The 17,953-nt window shown below is 40.6% G+C and overlaps 1 protein-coding gene across 3 annotated transcripts in view; it reads left to right on the top strand.

Annotated features, from left to right (window-relative positions):
- htr2cl1 (5-hydroxytryptamine (serotonin) receptor 2C, G protein-coupled-like 1) overlaps positions 1 to 17,953 on the top strand; it is a 198,924-nt gene that overhangs the window by 86,812 nt on the left and 94,159 nt on the right. The gene's annotated exons all lie outside the window — the stretch shown is intronic.

The raw sequence follows: 17,953 nt of genomic DNA, 5'->3' as shown, positions 1-17,953 counted from the left end.
ATATACAGTAACTCTCTCTCTCTTTTTTACCTCTGTCTATGTTCTGTCTTTCACGCCCAAAAATGGTCAATATCCAGTGAGTATGCGCTTTTAGCGCTCATCCTTGACATTTCCTACACTCATTTTTTCCCTACTTTTCTGAGAAAAATGAGGGAATGACATTTTAGCCTGGCGCCTAAACACTGTAGTAGAGACGGGTTGGTTGTCTCACTGGTTGGTTGTCAAGCACTTATTACTCTCAATCTAAATGGCACTGTTTCATATTTGTAAGGTTAAAATGTGTGAATTATTTGAAAGAACTCATCCATCTGGTCAGTTCATGTCAGCATGACAAAACATTGAGTTGAGGAGAATGTTATGTTCATAGGTGGTATACAGAAGATAGCCCTGTATGGTAAAATACCAAGTCCTTATTATGGCAAGAAAAGCTCAAATAAGCAAAGAGAAACGACAGTCCATCATTACTTTAAAACATGAAGGTCAGTCAAACCTGAACATTTCAAGAACTTTGAAAGTTTCTTCAAGTGCAGTTGCCAAAACCATCAAGTGCTATGATTAAACTGGCTCCAATGAGGTCCACCACAGGAAAGGAAGACCCAGAGTTACCTCTGCTGCAGAGGATAAGCTCATTAGAGTTACCAGCCTCAGAAATTGCAGCCCAAATAAATTCTTCACAGAGTTCAAGTAACAGACACATCTCAACATCAACTGTTCAGAGGAGACTGCGTGAATCAGGTCTTCATTACATTTTTCATTACATTCATGGTCAAATTGCTGCAAAGAAACCACAACTAAAGGACACCAATAAGAAGAAAATACTTGCTTGGTCCAAGAAACACGAGCAATGGACATTAGACCGGTGGAAATCTTTTTGATTTTTGGTTCGAACCGCTGTGTCTTTGTGAGGAGCAGAGTAGGTGAACAGATGATCTCCGCATTTGTGGTTCCCACAGTGAAGCATGGAGGAGGAGGTGTGATGGTGCTTTGCTGGTGACACTCAGATTTATTTTCAATTCAAGGCACACTTAACCAGCATGGCTAAAACAGAATTCTGCAGTGATACGCCATCCCATCTGGTTTGCACTTAGTGGGACTATCATTTGTTTTTCAACGGGACAATGATCCAACACCTCAAGGCTGTGTAAGGGCTATTTGACCAAGAAGTAGAGTGATGGAATGCTGCATCAGATGACCTGGCCTCCACAATCACCCAACCTCAACCCAATTGAGATGGTTTGGGATGAGTTGGACCGCAGAGAGAAGGAAAAGCAGCCAACAAGTGCTCAGCGTAAGTGAGAACTCCTTCAAGACGGTTAGAAAAGCATTCCAGGTGAAGCTGGTTGAGAGAATGCCAAGAGTGTGCAAAGCTGTCATCAAGGCAAAGGGTGGCTACTATAAAGAATCTCAAATATAACATATATTTTGATTTGTTTAACACTTTTTTGGTTACTACATGATTTCACATGTTTTGATGTCTTCACTATTATTCTACAATGTAGAAAATAGTAAAAATAAATAAAAACCCTTCAATGAGTTGGTGTGTCCAAACTTTTGACTGGCACTGTATGTGGACACCCCTTCATATTAGTGGATTCAACTATTTCAGCCACACCCGTTGCTGATACATTTATAAAATCGAGCACACGGCAATGCACTCCCCATAGACAAACATTGGCATTAGAATGGTCGTACTGAAGAGCTCACTGACTTTCAACATGGCACCGTCATAGGATGCCACCTTTCCAACAAGTTAGTCCGTCAAATTTCTGTCCTGCTAGAGCTGCCCCGATGAACAGTAAGTGCTGTTATTGTAAAGTGGAAACATCTAGGAGCAACAATGGTTCAGCTGCTCACAGAACGGGACCGCCGAGTGCTGAAGTGCGTAGCACATAAAAATCGTCTGTCCTCAGTTGCAACACTCACTACCTCTGGGAGCAAAGTCAACACAATAACTGTTACTTCGGGAGCGTCACGAAATGTGTTTCCATGGCCGAGCAGCCGCACACAATCCTAAGATCACAATGTGCAGTGCCAAGTGTTGGCTGGAGTGGTGTAAAGCTTGCTGCCAGTGGACTCTGGAGCAGTTGAAACACGTTCTCTGGATTGATGAATCACACTTCACCATCAGAAAGACGAATCTGGGTTTGACGGATGCCAGGGACTGTTTTTCATGGTTCGGGCTAGGCCCCTTAGTTTCAGTGGTAAATCTTAATGCTGCAGCATACAATGACATTCTCTCTTTGTAGCAACAGTTTGGGGAAGGCCCTTTCCTATTTCATTATGGCATGCCCCCGTGCACAAAGCGAGGTCCATACAGAAATGATTTGTTGAGATCAGTGTGGAAGAACTCTACTGGGCTGCACAAAGCCCTGACCTCAACCCCATCAAACACCTTTGGGATGAATTAGAACACCGACTGCGAGCCAGGCCTAATAGCCCAACATCAGTGACCAACCTCACTAATGCTCTTGTGGCTGTCCCCCCAGCAATGTTCCAACATCTAGTGGAAAGTCTTCCCAGAAGAGTGGAGGCTGTTATAGCTGCAATAGGGGACCAACTCCACATTAATGTCCATGATTTTGGAATGAGATGTTCGACTATCAGGTCTTCACATACTTTTAGTCATGTAGTGTATTTCTAGTCTACACTTTATGTAGCCATTAGCGATAATGCTAATGTTAACGGTCTGCTGGCAGATGGAAAGGCTTTCCCAAAAACCTTCTCAATTAAACATTGACTACAAAGTAGCCTATGCCAATCTGACAGAATGATGTCATCATTATTTGCATCAATCCAGTGGCATTTTGTTTTGCAAACTTTGCAATCACATTAGTGCTACAAAAACACTGCTAACCAAACAATGGTCTCTTAAAGGGTAACTGCACCAAACATTTAAAATCATTTTTTTTCTCTCCAGACCTCAAAAGGGGTCTCCTGATGTGGTGTAAGCATTGTTTTGGACTTAGAACCTCCAATTTTGTTGTATTTCTATTTAAAAAAAGTTTGATTTGAGAGCATAAACCTGAAAAAACTGAAAGAGACCTGAAAAATCTCAAATTAAAAAATGTAATTTGGGAGAAAAAAAAATCAAAGTCTCTGTATGCTATGTTGCTTCATTCCCTATTACATTTGCTGTGCCTCCCCTTGTTGACTGTTGGCAGTTTGCTTGGCTAGCTATGTTAGCTTTGAATGGGACTGTTGTTTTTCAATTCCACAACATTGCAAAAGTTGAGATGGCTTGCAGTGGAGATGGCTTGCAGTAGTGAAGATTGTCAACTACTCTGACTGTTACCAAATGTGTGGTGAGCCTGTGCACCAGCGGCAGCAGTGGCATCACCCAAGTAAGTGGGTGCTGCACAAATGGTAGTGCTGGAGGAATAGCAAGCTATCTATGAGATGTTCCCTCCTCCTCCTGACCATCAATGTTTCCTCTACTCCACTCACCATCTAAAGTGTTTGACCTGAACAACCCTCCATGACCCATCCGTCAGACTTCTGAACATTCTTTATTAGCTAACACATTTGATTTACCTTGTTATCTTGAATTTCTCGATGTATACTCAATTCAGCTTTTAGCTTTCAAAAGGACTAAGCTACTAGCAAACATTCTTAAAGCCAACCCCATACTGTGTGACATTCAACCCTGCAATTGGGCTTGTTGTCACAAGTGGAGAGTGTGTTTGATGGCTTATAACGCCATGTTGGAATACGTTATGAGGATAAAAAGGCTCCCCATTTCAACCCAAGACCTTGGTCTTTCTCCTAATATTGAAAATAGTCCTGTAAGATATACTGGTGCTATCAGGACTCAGGATAAGACCCAGATGCAGACAGTTCGAATCACAGATGTTTATTTACAAAACAGGGGGAAGGCAAATGACAGGTCAAGGGCAGCCAGAGGTCAGTAATCCAGGGCAGAGTCAGTAAGGTACAGCATGGCAGGCAAGCTCAAGGTCAGGACAGGCAGAATGGTCAACACCGGAAGAACTAGAAAAAAGGGACTAGAGCGACCAGGAGTATGGGAAAAACGAGGCAAGACGAACCGATAACAGACAAACAGATGTATAAATGCACAGGGGATAATGGGGAAAATGGGTGACACCTGGAGGGGGGTGGAGACAAGCACAAGACAGGTGAAACAAATCAGGGTGTGACAGGTGCTGATAAATACACATGAGTAATGTTCCTGTATCCTGACAATGCAGCACAGCTCCCCCGGGACTGCTGCACAGAGCGCAGAAGAAATATCAGCCCATGGAGAGAAGCACGAGATTTAAAAACTTTCTAGAGTTTTCTCTGTTAGTCAACACTATCGACGTTTCTCTTTACTGTGGCAATTGTGATCGAATCAATGCAGTATTAGCCACTTTCAATGGAACATACCGAAACAAAACAAATAGGAGTAGGATTCTATTGCGCAAGACTCAGCCCATACTCTACACAGACAGGTGCGGCATAACCAATCAGAGCTGCAGTAGGCCTATATGCAAATATATCGCCATATATGGATCTGTGCCATTTACTTTGAACTGGACGTTGTTTTCAACTGTGGTCGTGAGTAGATGCGTTTGTTTTGAGATCAAAGCAAGAGCTGCATGTAGCCACATGTGCACATTTTGTTCATATCCTTTGCTAGTTAGTGAGTTATTAGCCCAGTTATAGATAATTTATAGTCAGCAATATGGGAGTGATTGCATCCTACAAGAGCACAAAACATCTACATTTCTTTGAAAAGTGAGTTAGGTAAAGATACTTTTTTTGTCTTAAATGGGTAGGTTGTATTTTGATACAGGCTTGAATAAGCTAAGTAGCCAGTAGGCAGAAGGTAGTATAATTTGTCTGATTCTTTGTAATAATGGTATGGGATGCATGGTAGGCATTTTATTTTGTAAAGCATCAAACAACACAACAACATTTTCAGTCATCACCTTGTCTGAAGGACAAGTGGATAAACAGTTTCCTGTCAAGCACTGCATGCTTTTTTCAAAAGTCTCATGGAATGTAGGCAATGGTGGAAAAAGTACCCAGTTGTCATACTTGAGTAAAAGTAAAGATACCTTAATAGAAAATGACTCAAGTAAAAGTCACCCACCCAGTAAAATACTACATGATTAAAATTCTAAAAGTATTTGGTTTTAAATATACTTAAGTGTCAAAAGTAAATGTAATTGCTAAAATATACTTAAGTATCAAAATTAAAACTAAAAATGTAAATAATTTCAAATTTCTTATATTAAGCAAACCAGACAGCACCATTTTCTTGTTGTTTTTTTATTTACGGATAGACAGGTGCATACTCCAACACTCAGGCATCATTTACAAACGAAGCATTTGTGTTTAGTTAGTCCATCAGATTAGAGGCAGTAGAGATGGCCAGGGATAAGTGTGTGAATTGGACCATTTTCATGTCCTGCTAAGCACTCAACATGTAACTAGTATTTTGGGTGTCAGGGAAAATGTATGGAGTAAAAAGTAAATTTCTTTAGGAATATAGTGAACTAAAAGTAGTCAAAAATAAATAGTAAAGTACAGATCCCTCCCCAAAAAACGACTTAAGTAATAACGTAAAGTATTTTTACCTATGTACTTTACACCACTGAATGTAGGCCTACATTGAACACCACACATTGGCTGCTACTGTAGGCTGAATGATAGAACAGCTATTTCCATGTTAAAATGTTATGGGGTGCATTTTCTCTGTTGTTTCTGATGGTAGGCTACTCTGGTAGGTCTACATTATGATCAAATAGCAACAGTAGCCTACTTGATCACTGTTCGAATTAATTTAAAGCTAGTACAGCCTCAATGTTCACAGTAAACGCGCGCTGGAAGTTGCACAGAATTTTCACAATGTTCAAGTTTGCGCTCAGCAGACCTGAAGTTTGCTCAGTGCCAAAAATACTTAGAGGGAACATTGCACATGAGAGTAAAAATGTGAGAACCAACCCCGGTTTCCTCTGTTTCAATTAACAAAATAACCTTGCCTAGCTCACACACTGCCGTTGTGACACACACACATACACACTCTTTATCTCACAAAAATAGTGTGTGTGTGTGTGTGTGTGTGTGTGTGTGTGTGTGTGTGTGTGTGTGTGTGTGTGTGTGTGTGTGTAGTCCCCACAAGAATAGTAAACAAACAAAAATTGGAATAACTGGGGACATTTTGTTAGTCCCCACAAGGTCAAATGCTATTTCTAGGGGGTTTATGGTTAAGGTTAGAATTAGTGTTAGGATTATAATTAGGGTTAGGAGCTAGGGTTAGGAGCTAGAGCTAGATTTAGGGTTAAGGTTAGGTTTTTGGGTTAAGGTTTGGGTAAGAGTTAGGGGTTAGGGAAAGTAGTATTTTGAATGGAACTGAATTGCGTGTCCCCACAAGGTTAGTTGTACAAGACTGTGTGTGTGTGTGTGTGTGTGTGTGTGTGTGTGTGTGCAGGGCTGGCTCCAGGCATAAGCAAACTCACTCACTGTTGAAAGTTATAATAGTAGACTATACAAGGTGCAATTTGAAATTTAGTTGTGTATCAGCAGTATTTCTCATTATGTCAGCCACTGACTTAATTAGCCATGTCAGCTAACAATTTTAGATTAGTCTAGCCAGATATCTAAACTTGTAGTAATCATGGCTGAATACCTCCAGCGGGCCCCCAATGATTTTGTTAGTCAATCTCACTCAGATATCATTAATTAAAATGGCATACGTCTTGGCAAAATGTGTAGAATTGCAGGAAAATAGATTTAAAACTGCAAACATTTCTCTCCACACCATGGCAAAATGGGTAGAATTGCAGGAAATTAGCTGTAAAACTTCAAATGTTTTCTCTCTGCCTCATGCCAAAATGAGTAGAATAGCAGAGCTGCATAAAGATGGTGGCGCACTAATGCACTTAGTTTGTCGTATTGTACATTGCTCTCTGTTACTCTTTTTTTTAATGGTCATTAGCACTGTATACATGATCCCAATTTTAGCTTCAAGATGCCGTCAATTTGAAAAAAATCGAAAAAGTTAACTGTGCTGATTTTATTGACGTCATATCTGAATTATGCCATCTTTAAGCACGTTCGAAAATTGCATGAAATGTGTTTTAAAATTGCTGAACTTCCCTTCGCCCCATGGAAAATTTTGTAGATTTGCAGAAACCTTGCTTTAAAACTGCAACATTTTCTCTACTCCCCATGGCAAAATGTGTAGAATTGCAGGAAATTAACTTCAAAATGTTCTCTCCGTCGTCAAGGGGGGGCCACGAAAAGTTCTCTCTGAGTTGGACCCTCCAACCAAATCTCACTTAGGGCCCCCTAAAGGCTAGGGCCGGCCCTGTGTGTGTGTTTTGGGTGTTTGATGCTTCTCTTCTACAGGTACTATTGAATCAATTCTACGCTACTTCCATGGTTGATTTCATTGATTCTCCCCTTTAACTGCCCTTAATTAATTGACCCATTTGTAGCCACGACTTCAATTCAGCTTGAGCAAAGTGAGGTGTAGAATCACTGATCTACAAATAGTATTCCCTGCCAAATAACAGTCTTTGTGCGATTGAGATTCGCGGAGCTACACCTCCTCTTGCTTAGGTAATACCCCCACCAAACACACACGCACAACCAGACATTGATTGATTGGAGACAGCTTGGGTCAATTAAAGAACATTTCTTAACTGCAGCAACACTAGTAGATAATGCTGGAAATACAGGTAAAAGCAAAGTGCTTCAAAATTAGCCTAAAATGCATAGCCCTTTTCAATGTTGTCCATTTTTACTGTAGGTACTAAAGGTTAATTGACGTGTATCGTTAGATGTCCCCTAGGTAGGACTTCTGTATGACGTGTGTGTGTGTTTGCACCTGCGCTCGCATGTGTGTGTAAGCCCATGGGTCCACTTCTGTGTGTGTGTGTGATATCAGTCATATCTTACATTTAATGACGTCCACTTTTACTGTTGGTACTAGAGGGTAATTGAAGTGTATAGTGAAGAGCCCTCTAGGGCCTAGGACATCTATCAGCCAAGGCTGTGAGATAGATAGAATCTTTAAAATGTCACGTTAATGGCTTTAGTCACTAGAGCTGCGTCCTAAATGGTACTCCTTTTCCCTACATAGTTCATTACATTTTGTTCGAAAGTAGTTCACTATATAATAATATGGTGCCATTTGAGACGCAGACGCGAGATCTTTATAAACCAAATTGCTTTAGTCACTAGCCTATGATAAATCATCCGAGTTTGAGTTTCAATGGCGTACTGCTTTTGGCTAAACATTTTACCTACGTCAGAGTGATTGTGACGTCTTTAGGACGTAATGAAATTCCCCATATTGATGATCTATAAAGGTGTGATTTAAATCATTTTTATTCCTTGAAGGTTGAATCTTCAGAGTTTGAGTTCCTATCATTGGCTAATGGTTTACCTGCGTCAGTGAGTGACGATGAGTGTTTCTAGAAACCATCATGATATTCCCATATTGACGATTTATTAAGTAATGATTATTTTTATTAAAGGACAAAGCATTAGAGGAGAAATTATGTGACAGTTTTGTTTCAATCGTACCTCTCCTCTTCCACCTCCTCCCCCTCTTTCTCTGTCTTTAAGAGTGAGTGTCTCATCTGTCATATTTAGTGGTTCATTTAAGGTTCTCTTTTTACTTTCTTTATGCATCCATCCATCTTGACTCTATCTTCCTGTTCTCTTACTTTGTCTGCCCTCTTTTTATTTTGATATAATTTCACTTATTTTTGGGACACACTTATCTCACTCTTTAGACCTCTTCCTCTCTTCTATCTCTCTCTCTGCCCCCCCTCTCTTTCTCTCTCTTTATGTGTAGTATGTCTCTGGTGGATATTTCTCAGCATGAATGATGTATTTGACTGGGCATTTAATCCTACTTTTCAGGGAAAATCTGTCCTTGTGTGTGTGTGTGTGTGCCTATTGGAGGTCATTTAGAGGTGTGTGTATTCACTATGATCTACCTGTCCTCCCCTAGGGTAGTACTTAGGAGAAGTGCACTCTAAACCTACAGTACATCACTGCCCTCAGGCAAGATACCTACTCCCAGGTAGATAAGAAAACTTTCATCAAATGATAATCTTTCTACTTCTCAGTGGTACTCAAACATTCTACGGTATCATGATTCCATTATTGTATCTTGGGAGCATTCCAGTCTATACAAGTTTTCTCTTGTATATTTCACACACCAACAAGGGCAGAAGGGCAGAGGTTTTCGGAATAGAATGCCGAAGTTCTCGGAATAGAATGTAGCCTACACCAGACACTCCAATCCTTCAGAGATGCTCTGAAGGACTGGCTTGAATTGTGAGGATGACCAAACTATTTATTTTCATAATGAATGAAATGTTGTGATCTATTTAATAAACACAGCAAGAGACCAGCAAAATGTATAAAATAATGTGGCGTTAGTGGTCAAAACCTGGTACTTTCACACTACTTTATGGTAAATAATGCAAGCGACTTCTATGACTCATTTCTCTGAACAGGAGAAAAAAAACATCATCAGATTCACAGGGAATACATTACATAGTATGGAGAAGGAATAGTCCAAGCCACAGCTTTATACTACTTGTCAAACATAGAGAACTGACACTGTTTTCTGGGGTGGGATTGGTGTGGGGGGGTCCATGGGTGGCTTTTGACCAATTTCTTTGGGATTTCTCATATTCTACTCATTGGTAGGAAGAAGTTAGGATGTTGGGGACTATATTTATTGAGTATTATCTGAATCCTATAAATTAAACGGGCCAATTTGGGTGCAATCAATTAGTTTAATTTCTCAGAGATTAAATTATATTTCAATAAAATGTTAATCACATCTGTTACCAACTACAGAAACCATTTCAGAACAATCTGAGATGGTGGGTGTCAAAATCCTCTTGTGTTTTTTGGGGTGGAACGACTCGAGAGAGAGAGAGAGAGAGAGAGAGGCAGAGAGACAAAGGGGAGAAAGAGAGTGGGTGAGCGAGAGAGCAAGGAGAGAAGAGTGAAAGAGAGGTGTGTCAGAGAGCGAGAGCAAGATGGAGACACAGCGACACAGATACACACAGAGAGAGAAAGAGGGAGAGAGAGAAACAGAAGAAAGAGGAGAGACAGTATACCTGAGTGGAGCCAGTAGTCAGTCAGTCAGCAAGCCAGTTAGTTATTAATCAGCAGTAGAGACTAGGAGGAGACTCCAGGACAGATGGTGGTACTAAATGCTGCATACTGATGTCCTCTAATGTTTTACTAAATATAGTCTCTATCTATGTATATTCATGGAGGAATACATACATTACCCAGAGTGGGTCAAAAGGCGCTTTGGTGATGAAATGTCCCTTCCTTATGTTATAAACAACTAGCTCTCACAGTCTCACAGCAGAATTAGACGTTCATCCATGTTTCTCAAATTTCGAAGTTGTTGCAAACGTCAAATTGTGTTCATGCATTAACTCTGAATTTTTAAGGTTAGGGTTAAATTTAGGATGAACTCAAATCTTAAGGTTAGGCATTAACTCTGAATGATTATGGTAAGGGTTAAGGTTTGGGATAGGTTTAAAAAAATTAAAAAATAAAAAAACACTTCATTGCTAGATTTGAACTTGCAACCTTTGGAATCAGAGGCAGATGCCATCCCCATCCACAATACCGTGCCAAAAAGAAATCTACTTGAAGGTAACAGCGCTCACTGTTGCCGCTAGTGGCCGGTTTCCACGTCAACTCCCGATGACCACAGACATCGGGAGTTGGATGGATGGACATCGAAAACTGACTTGTATCACAGGTGACCTGGCTGGTTAGAAAATACATTGTACCAAAACAAATATGATTATTCAATTTATGTTCTGAATTGTTCAGTAGGGTCTTTCTCTAACATTTAATTAACAGTATATCCAGTATATATCTGATTTCGTAACCTAATACATCCGATATTAGGCACCAAGCTCTGTTGACAGAGGGGTGCAGGTTTCTCAAATCAACTTTTGAGGATTTTACATGTTGTGGTGGTAGTCTTCAAAGTTGTTTCCGCAGGTCACAAAAAGCTACATTAGCATGACAACGAGCTGAATTAAATGTAAAAGGCTTTGAAAATGAAAAGCTTGTGGTATGCTCAGAGCCCCTCGTGTTTTGAGACCCACATTTTTTGTAAAACAAATATATATAAAAAAATGGGGGGGGTGGCTACATTTATTTTGGCATTAATACGTGTCATATCAGTTTGCAAACAATGTAAAAAAATATATACACTACCGTTCAAAAGTTTGGGGTCACTTAGAAATGTCCTTGTTTTTGTCCATTAAAATAACATCAAATTGATCGGAAATACAGCGTAGACATTGTTAATCTTGTAAATGACTTTTTTTATGGAATATCTACATACAGAGGCCCATTATCAGCAACCATCACTCATGTGTTCCAGTGGCATGTTGTGTTAGCTAATCCAAGTTTTTCACTTTAAAAGGCTAATTGATCATTAGAAAACCCTTTCGCAATTATGTTAGCACAGCTGAAAATGGTTGTTCTGATTAAATAAGCAATAAAACTGGCTTTCTTTAGACTAGTTGAGTATCTGGAGCATCAGCATTTGTGGGTTCAATTACAGGCTCAAAATTGCCAGAAACAAAGACCTTTCTTCTGAAACTCGTAAGTCTATTCTTGTTCTGAGAAATGAAGGCTATTCCATGTGAGAAATTGCCAAGAAACTGAAGATCTCGTACAACGCTGTGTACTTCTCCCTTCACAGAACAGCACAAACTGTCTCTAACCAGAATAGAAAGAGGAGTGGCAGGCCCCAATGCACAACTGAGCAAGAGGACAAGTACATTAGAGTGTCTAGTTTGAGAAACCGACACCTCACAAGTCCTCAACTGGCAGCTTCATTAAATAGTACCCAGCTAAAACACTAGTCTCAACGTCAACAGTGAAGAGGCGAATCCAGGATGCTGGCCTTCTAGGTAGAGTTCCTCTGTCCAGTGTCTGTGTTCTTTTGCCTATCTTAATCTTTTATTTTTATTGGCCAGTCTGAGATATGGCTTTTTCTTTGCAACTCTGCCTAGAAGGCCAGCATCACTGGTGGGTCACCTCCCACTCCTCTTTCTATTCTGGTGAGTCCAAAAATGTCTTATATACTGCTGCATAAATGATGTAATATGCCAGGGAGATATGGTCAGCCATATCAGCTATGTTTTTAAAAAAGGCAATAAGCGAGCCTGAATGAATTGTTTTGCTGCCAGACAAGGCTCTGCTGATAGCCAGGTGTAGCGGTGGTAAGGTTTCACTCCACGGTGCTGGAAAGAAAGGTCTGCTGTTGGGTCAGCTTTATGTAGGCCCTAAACGTTTGTGGGCACCACTTGTCGCCGTTATAGTGCAATTAATGTATTGTTTAGTGTTGTGTTCTGTTGTGTAGTGGCTTTGCTGGCATGCATCTTCCAAAAATTTGGGGGGAGTTTGCCCCACCAAGATTTACATACTAAAATCACCACTGCGAGGGTCATATGGTTTAGTTGTGTTCAATTTGAATATAGACATCTGGAAAACAGAGGAAACTCAAAGAACTCAAATTAACAGAGAGAAACCAACTGTGTGAGTTAGTTGCAGTAGATTAGCACGCACACACACACACACACACACACACACACACACCACAGCCCCATTGCCAGTCACATCTCATAGGAACCTCCTGGAGTTCAACTAGTTTGTCATACTCTTGGTCTGTCACAAAAATGAAGAGTGAATTCAAACAAACTATGATCCAGGAAACAGACAGATTTGCTGTCACATCCATTATGGACAATGCTGTCAACACCTGCTCTTTCTCTCTCTTTCTTGCAAACTGCGCTCTAAAATCCAATTTTCAATTCTGCCTATGAATCTGTGCCTTTTAGTGTCAAGTCCCAAATTTGTCAGTTACAAATTCCAACTCTATTCCTAGCTACTGTACTGGATTGTCATGGAAATTTAAGTTAAAAGCATATTATACTGTAGCACACACACACAAAATGCCAGAGAAAGAGTGGTTATCCTAGAGGCAGTTGGAGATGAGAGATTAATTAACTAGAGAGACATCATTGTGTGTGTGTGTGTGTGTGTGTGTGTGGCTTCTTTCGAACAAGACGTCCTCACTGTCTTGCGTGAGCCCATGTCTTCCCTCTCTCTTTCACGCTCCACTGTCATCCCTCCTGTGATGTCTGTTCTTGAATCTCTCTGTGTCAACCTAGTCTCACTCAGAGTCCATATCACCTCTCCCTCCCCCCTATTTTTCTCTCTTTCCCTCCCTCCCTCCCTCCTTCCCTCTCTTTCTCTCTGTTAGTCACTCTGCTGTTGTCTCTGTGTTCTGCTACTTCTGTCTGTTTCCTGATCCCCAGCCGGTCAGACAGAGTGGAGTTTGTTTTGTTCAGTCTAGTAGTCTGACTCACACAACAATCGTGTGTGTGTGTGTGTGTGTGTGTGTGTGTGTGTGTGTGTGTGTGTGTGGACCAGAATGTCCTGATATAATAGGAAAACAAGTAACATTCTGAAAATTCAGGACATGCAATAAGTAAAAATGCTATTGTAGCTTTAAGGGGTAGGGTTAGGAGTTTGGTTTGGGATCAGGGTTAGGGGTTCGGGAAAATAGGATTTTGAATGGGAATAAATATTTACTCCCCAAAAATGTACGGAAACATGGCTGTGTGTATGTGTGTGTGTGTGTGTGTGTGTGTGTGTGTGTGTGTGTGTTCGAGGGCTAGAGTTGAATGAATTGGGGTTTTATCAGATTGTGACCGGGTGGATTCTACCAGTTATAGAGACAAACAATTATTGTCTTAACTTCCCATATTGGACACAGTCAGGTCACTCAAGATCCACTGCGAAATTAGATGTCCATCAAGCTAAACAGGGCATCAGGAGATTACTTCAAAACCGTCCACTAGGGGCAATGGTGAGCGCTATTATAATCAACAATATTTTAAAATGTAATAAAATGTATGCACTCTACTGTAAGTCGCTCTGGATAAGAGCGTCTGCTAAATGACTAAAATGTAAATGTAAATGTAAAATGTAAGTATGCTTGGGCTTTGCTAGGGCATTGTGGATAGGTGTAAGCCGCGAGCTCCGGCTCCGAGGGTTGTGTGTTCTCTTCCAGTGCTATTTTAACCCCGTCCCAAACCTTAACCCTTAACTTAACCATTTGGGATGAATGCCTAAACTTAACCTTCGAAATTTGACATTTGTGGACAAGGGTTTGGACATTGGATTCTGCATTGAGACTGAGAGCTTGTTGATTTGGATAACACTACCTTAGGTCACACACACACACACACACACACACAGCCACACGCTCCCACACAACACACACACACACACACGTCATAGGTCACACAATTAGAAGGCTCGATATTATATTGTCTTCGCTCATAAAATTATACTTTCAATAATGATTGTCGCCAATCTACCGCAAGTCATATTGCAGTGTTTTGTCAAAGACCTTAATTTTGCAATCAACAAACACTTCTTTAAGATTAAGCTAAACTGGAGGGGTGCGTGTTTGCGTGTTTGCATGTGTGGTAGGGTGGTGGTTGGGATGGGGCGGTGGATGTGTCTATGTTTAGAGTATTTTCAAGGAAGGAACTCTAGTTGAGGTCACACTGCTCAAAGCACACATCAACTCCTTTCCCTTCGCAAGTCCATACCATTATCACTTTATTACCTCTCTCCCTCTCTCTCCCCTGATCTCTTCCCTTTTCTTCACTTCACTACACCAGTTTAATGGAGCACCTGATGTACTGAAAGAAACCAATCTTCTAAGCTCTCCCTACCTTAATCCCTTTCTCTCCCTCTTTCTTTTTCTGTTTGTCTCTTATGAGCGCACTTACTCAGCTAACAACAAACCTTCCCACAACTTTAGAGAACGTTCTCTTAACTAATGTTTTCATGAGAATGTTCCCATGATGTGCAAGGAATGTTTACAAGAGACCATTCCCTTAATGTCAAATAGTATTTACCCAGAAGCATAAGATATTCATGTTCTAGAGATGTTTCATGGGAACGTTACCAGAACATTCGTGTCCAGTTTTCCGAGGGCGAAGAGAATATTCCATCAACGTCCCACCAAACATACACAAAACATGGTTGCCAGTTCTCAGAATATAAGATAATAATGTTCTAGAAACATTTAATGAGAGCATTGCAAGAACATTCATGTGTCCATTTTTCTGAGGGTTAGGAGAATATTCCATCAATGTCCCACCAAACATACATAGAACATGGTTGGCATGTTCTCAGAACTTGAGATATTAATGTTCTAGACATTTGTGTCCCAAAACATTGTCAATACGCATTATTTAGTAAATAAATAATTAAACCTAATGTTGAATTGCTGATTCAACTTTTTAGCCAGGGTTCGTGAAGATAACCAATAATTTACAACTTTCAGATGAGACTAAATAAGGTGAGGATTAAATATTGACTGCTACTGACGTAAATGATTACCAGGTCTTTAAAACCTCTTACATCTAGGCCCCTAGCCAACAGCCAATGGGATCACATGGTGCGAAATACAAATACCTCAAAAATCTAATAATTTAAATTTTTCAAACATACGACTATTTTACACCATTTGAAAGATAAACCTCTCCTGAATCGAACCACGTTGTCCGATTTCAAAAAGGCTTTACAGCGAAAGCAAAGCATAAGATTATGTTAGGAGAGTACATAGACCAAAATAACCACACAGCTATATTCCAAGCAAGCATATATGTCAATAAAACCCAAAACACAGCTAAATGAAGCACTAACCTTTGATGATCTTCATCAGATGACACTCATAGGACATTGTTATACAATACATGTATGTTTTGTTCAATCAAGTTAATATTTATATCCAAAAACAGCTTTTTACATTGGCGCGTGATGTTCAGAAAATGTATTCCCACCAAAAACTTCCGGTGAATTTACAAAAATACTCATCATAAACGTTGACAAAATACACAACAATTATTTTAAGAATTATAGATACAGAACTCCTTTATGCAATCGCTGTGTCAGATTTTAAAATAGCTTTTTGGTGAAAGCACATTTTACAATATTCTGAGTACATAGCTCAGCCATCACGGCGAGCTATTTTGACACCCGCCAAGTTCGGGGCAACCTAAACTCAGAATTGGTATTAGAAATATTGTATTACCTTTGCTGATCTTCGTCAGAATGCACTCCCAGGACTGCTACTTCCACAAGAAATTTAGTTTTTGTTCGAAATAATTCATAGTTATGTCCAAATACCTCCGTTTTGTTCGTGTGTTCAGGTCACTATCCAAAGGGTAACACGCGTGTGCAATTCGAGACACAAAAAGTGAAAATGTTCCATTACCGTACTTAGAAGCATGTCAAACGCTATTTAAAATCAATTTTTATGGCATTTTTAACGTAAAATTGCCATAATATTCCAACCGGACAATAGTGTATTCATTCAAGGAGGAAAAGAAAAAACAGCGTGCTAGCGGGAATGCGCATATCCAATCTCTTTGTCCTCAGGCAGACCACTCAGTAACTGAGATCCTATACTCTGCCCAGAGACAGGAGAAGGCTCAATCCACTTTCTAAAGGCTTTAGACAGCCAATGGAAGCCTTAGAAAGTGCAATGTAACAGCACAGATACTGGCATTTCGATAGAGAATCAAAAGAAGAACTACAATTCTCAGACTTTCCACTTCCTGCTTGGAATTTTCTCAGGATTTTGCCTGCCATATGAGTTCTGTTATACTCACAGACACCATTCAAACAGTTTTAGAAACTTCAGAGTGTTTTCTATCCAAAACAAATAATATGCATATTCTCGTTTCTGGGCAAGAGTAGTAACCAGTTTAAATCGGGTACGTTTTTTCATCCGGCTGTGAAAATACTGCCCCCTATCCATATCAGGTTAAGACTTTATTCGGAAGATAACAGCCCTATAAACATTATTTTGTGGTGCCCCGACTTTCTAGTTAATTATTTACCTGAGTAGCTTAATCAGGTAATATTAATTACAGAGAAATTATTTTATAGAATAGCATGTCAAATCACTTAATCCGGCTTCGCAAAGACACGACACTTGGGACACCTGTATTTGGGGAGCTTCTCCCATTCTTCTCTGCAGATCCTCTTAAGCTCTGTCAGGTTGGATAGGGAGCATCGCCGCACAGCTATTTTCAGGTCTCTCCAGAGATGTTCGATCGGGTTCAAGTCTGGGCTCTGACTGGGGCACTCAAGAACATTCAGAGACTTATCGCAAAGCCACTCCTGCATTGTCTTGGCTGTGTGCTTAGGGTCGTTGTCCTGTTGGAAGGTGAACCTTCGCCCCAGTCTGAGGTCCTGAGCACTCTGGAGCAAGTTTTTATCAAGTATCTTTCTGTACTTTGCTCCGTTCATCTTTGCCTCAATCCTGACTAGTCTTCCAGTCCCTGACGCTAAAGAACATCCCCACAGCGTGATGCTACAACCACCATGCTTCACTGTAGGGATGGTGCCAGGTTTCCTCCAGCTGTGATGCTTGGCATTTAGGCCAAAGAGTTCCATCTTGATTCTCATGGTCTGAGAGTCCTTTAGGTGCCTTTTAGCAAACTTAAAGTGGGCCTTTTACAGAGGAGTGGCTTCCGTCAGGCCACTCTACCATAAAGGCCTGATTGGTGGAGTGCTGCAGAGATGGTTGTCCTTCTGGAAGGTTCTCCCATCTCCTCAGAGGAACTCTAGAGCTCTGTCAGAGTGACCATCAGTTTCTTGGTTACCTCCCTGACCAAGATCCTTCTCCCCAATTTCCCAGTTTGGCCAGGCAGTCAGTTCTAGGAAGAGTCTTGGTGGTTCCAAACTTTTACATTGAAGAATGATGGAGGCCACTATGTTCTTGGGGACCTTCAATGCTGCAGAAATGTTTTGGTACCCTTCCCCAGATCTCGGAGCTCTATGGAAAATGTATTCGGTGTTATGGCTTGGTTTTTGCTCTGTCATGCACTGTCAACTGTGGGAC

The sequence above is a fragment of the Salmo trutta genome, chromosome 8 (genome assembly GCF_901001165.1).
Source record: "Salmo trutta chromosome 8, fSalTru1.1, whole genome shotgun sequence".
In the NCBI taxonomy this organism is placed as follows: Eukaryota; Metazoa; Chordata; class Actinopteri; order Salmoniformes; family Salmonidae; genus Salmo; species Salmo trutta.
This window is presented reverse-complemented; position numbering and strand designations above follow the sequence as displayed.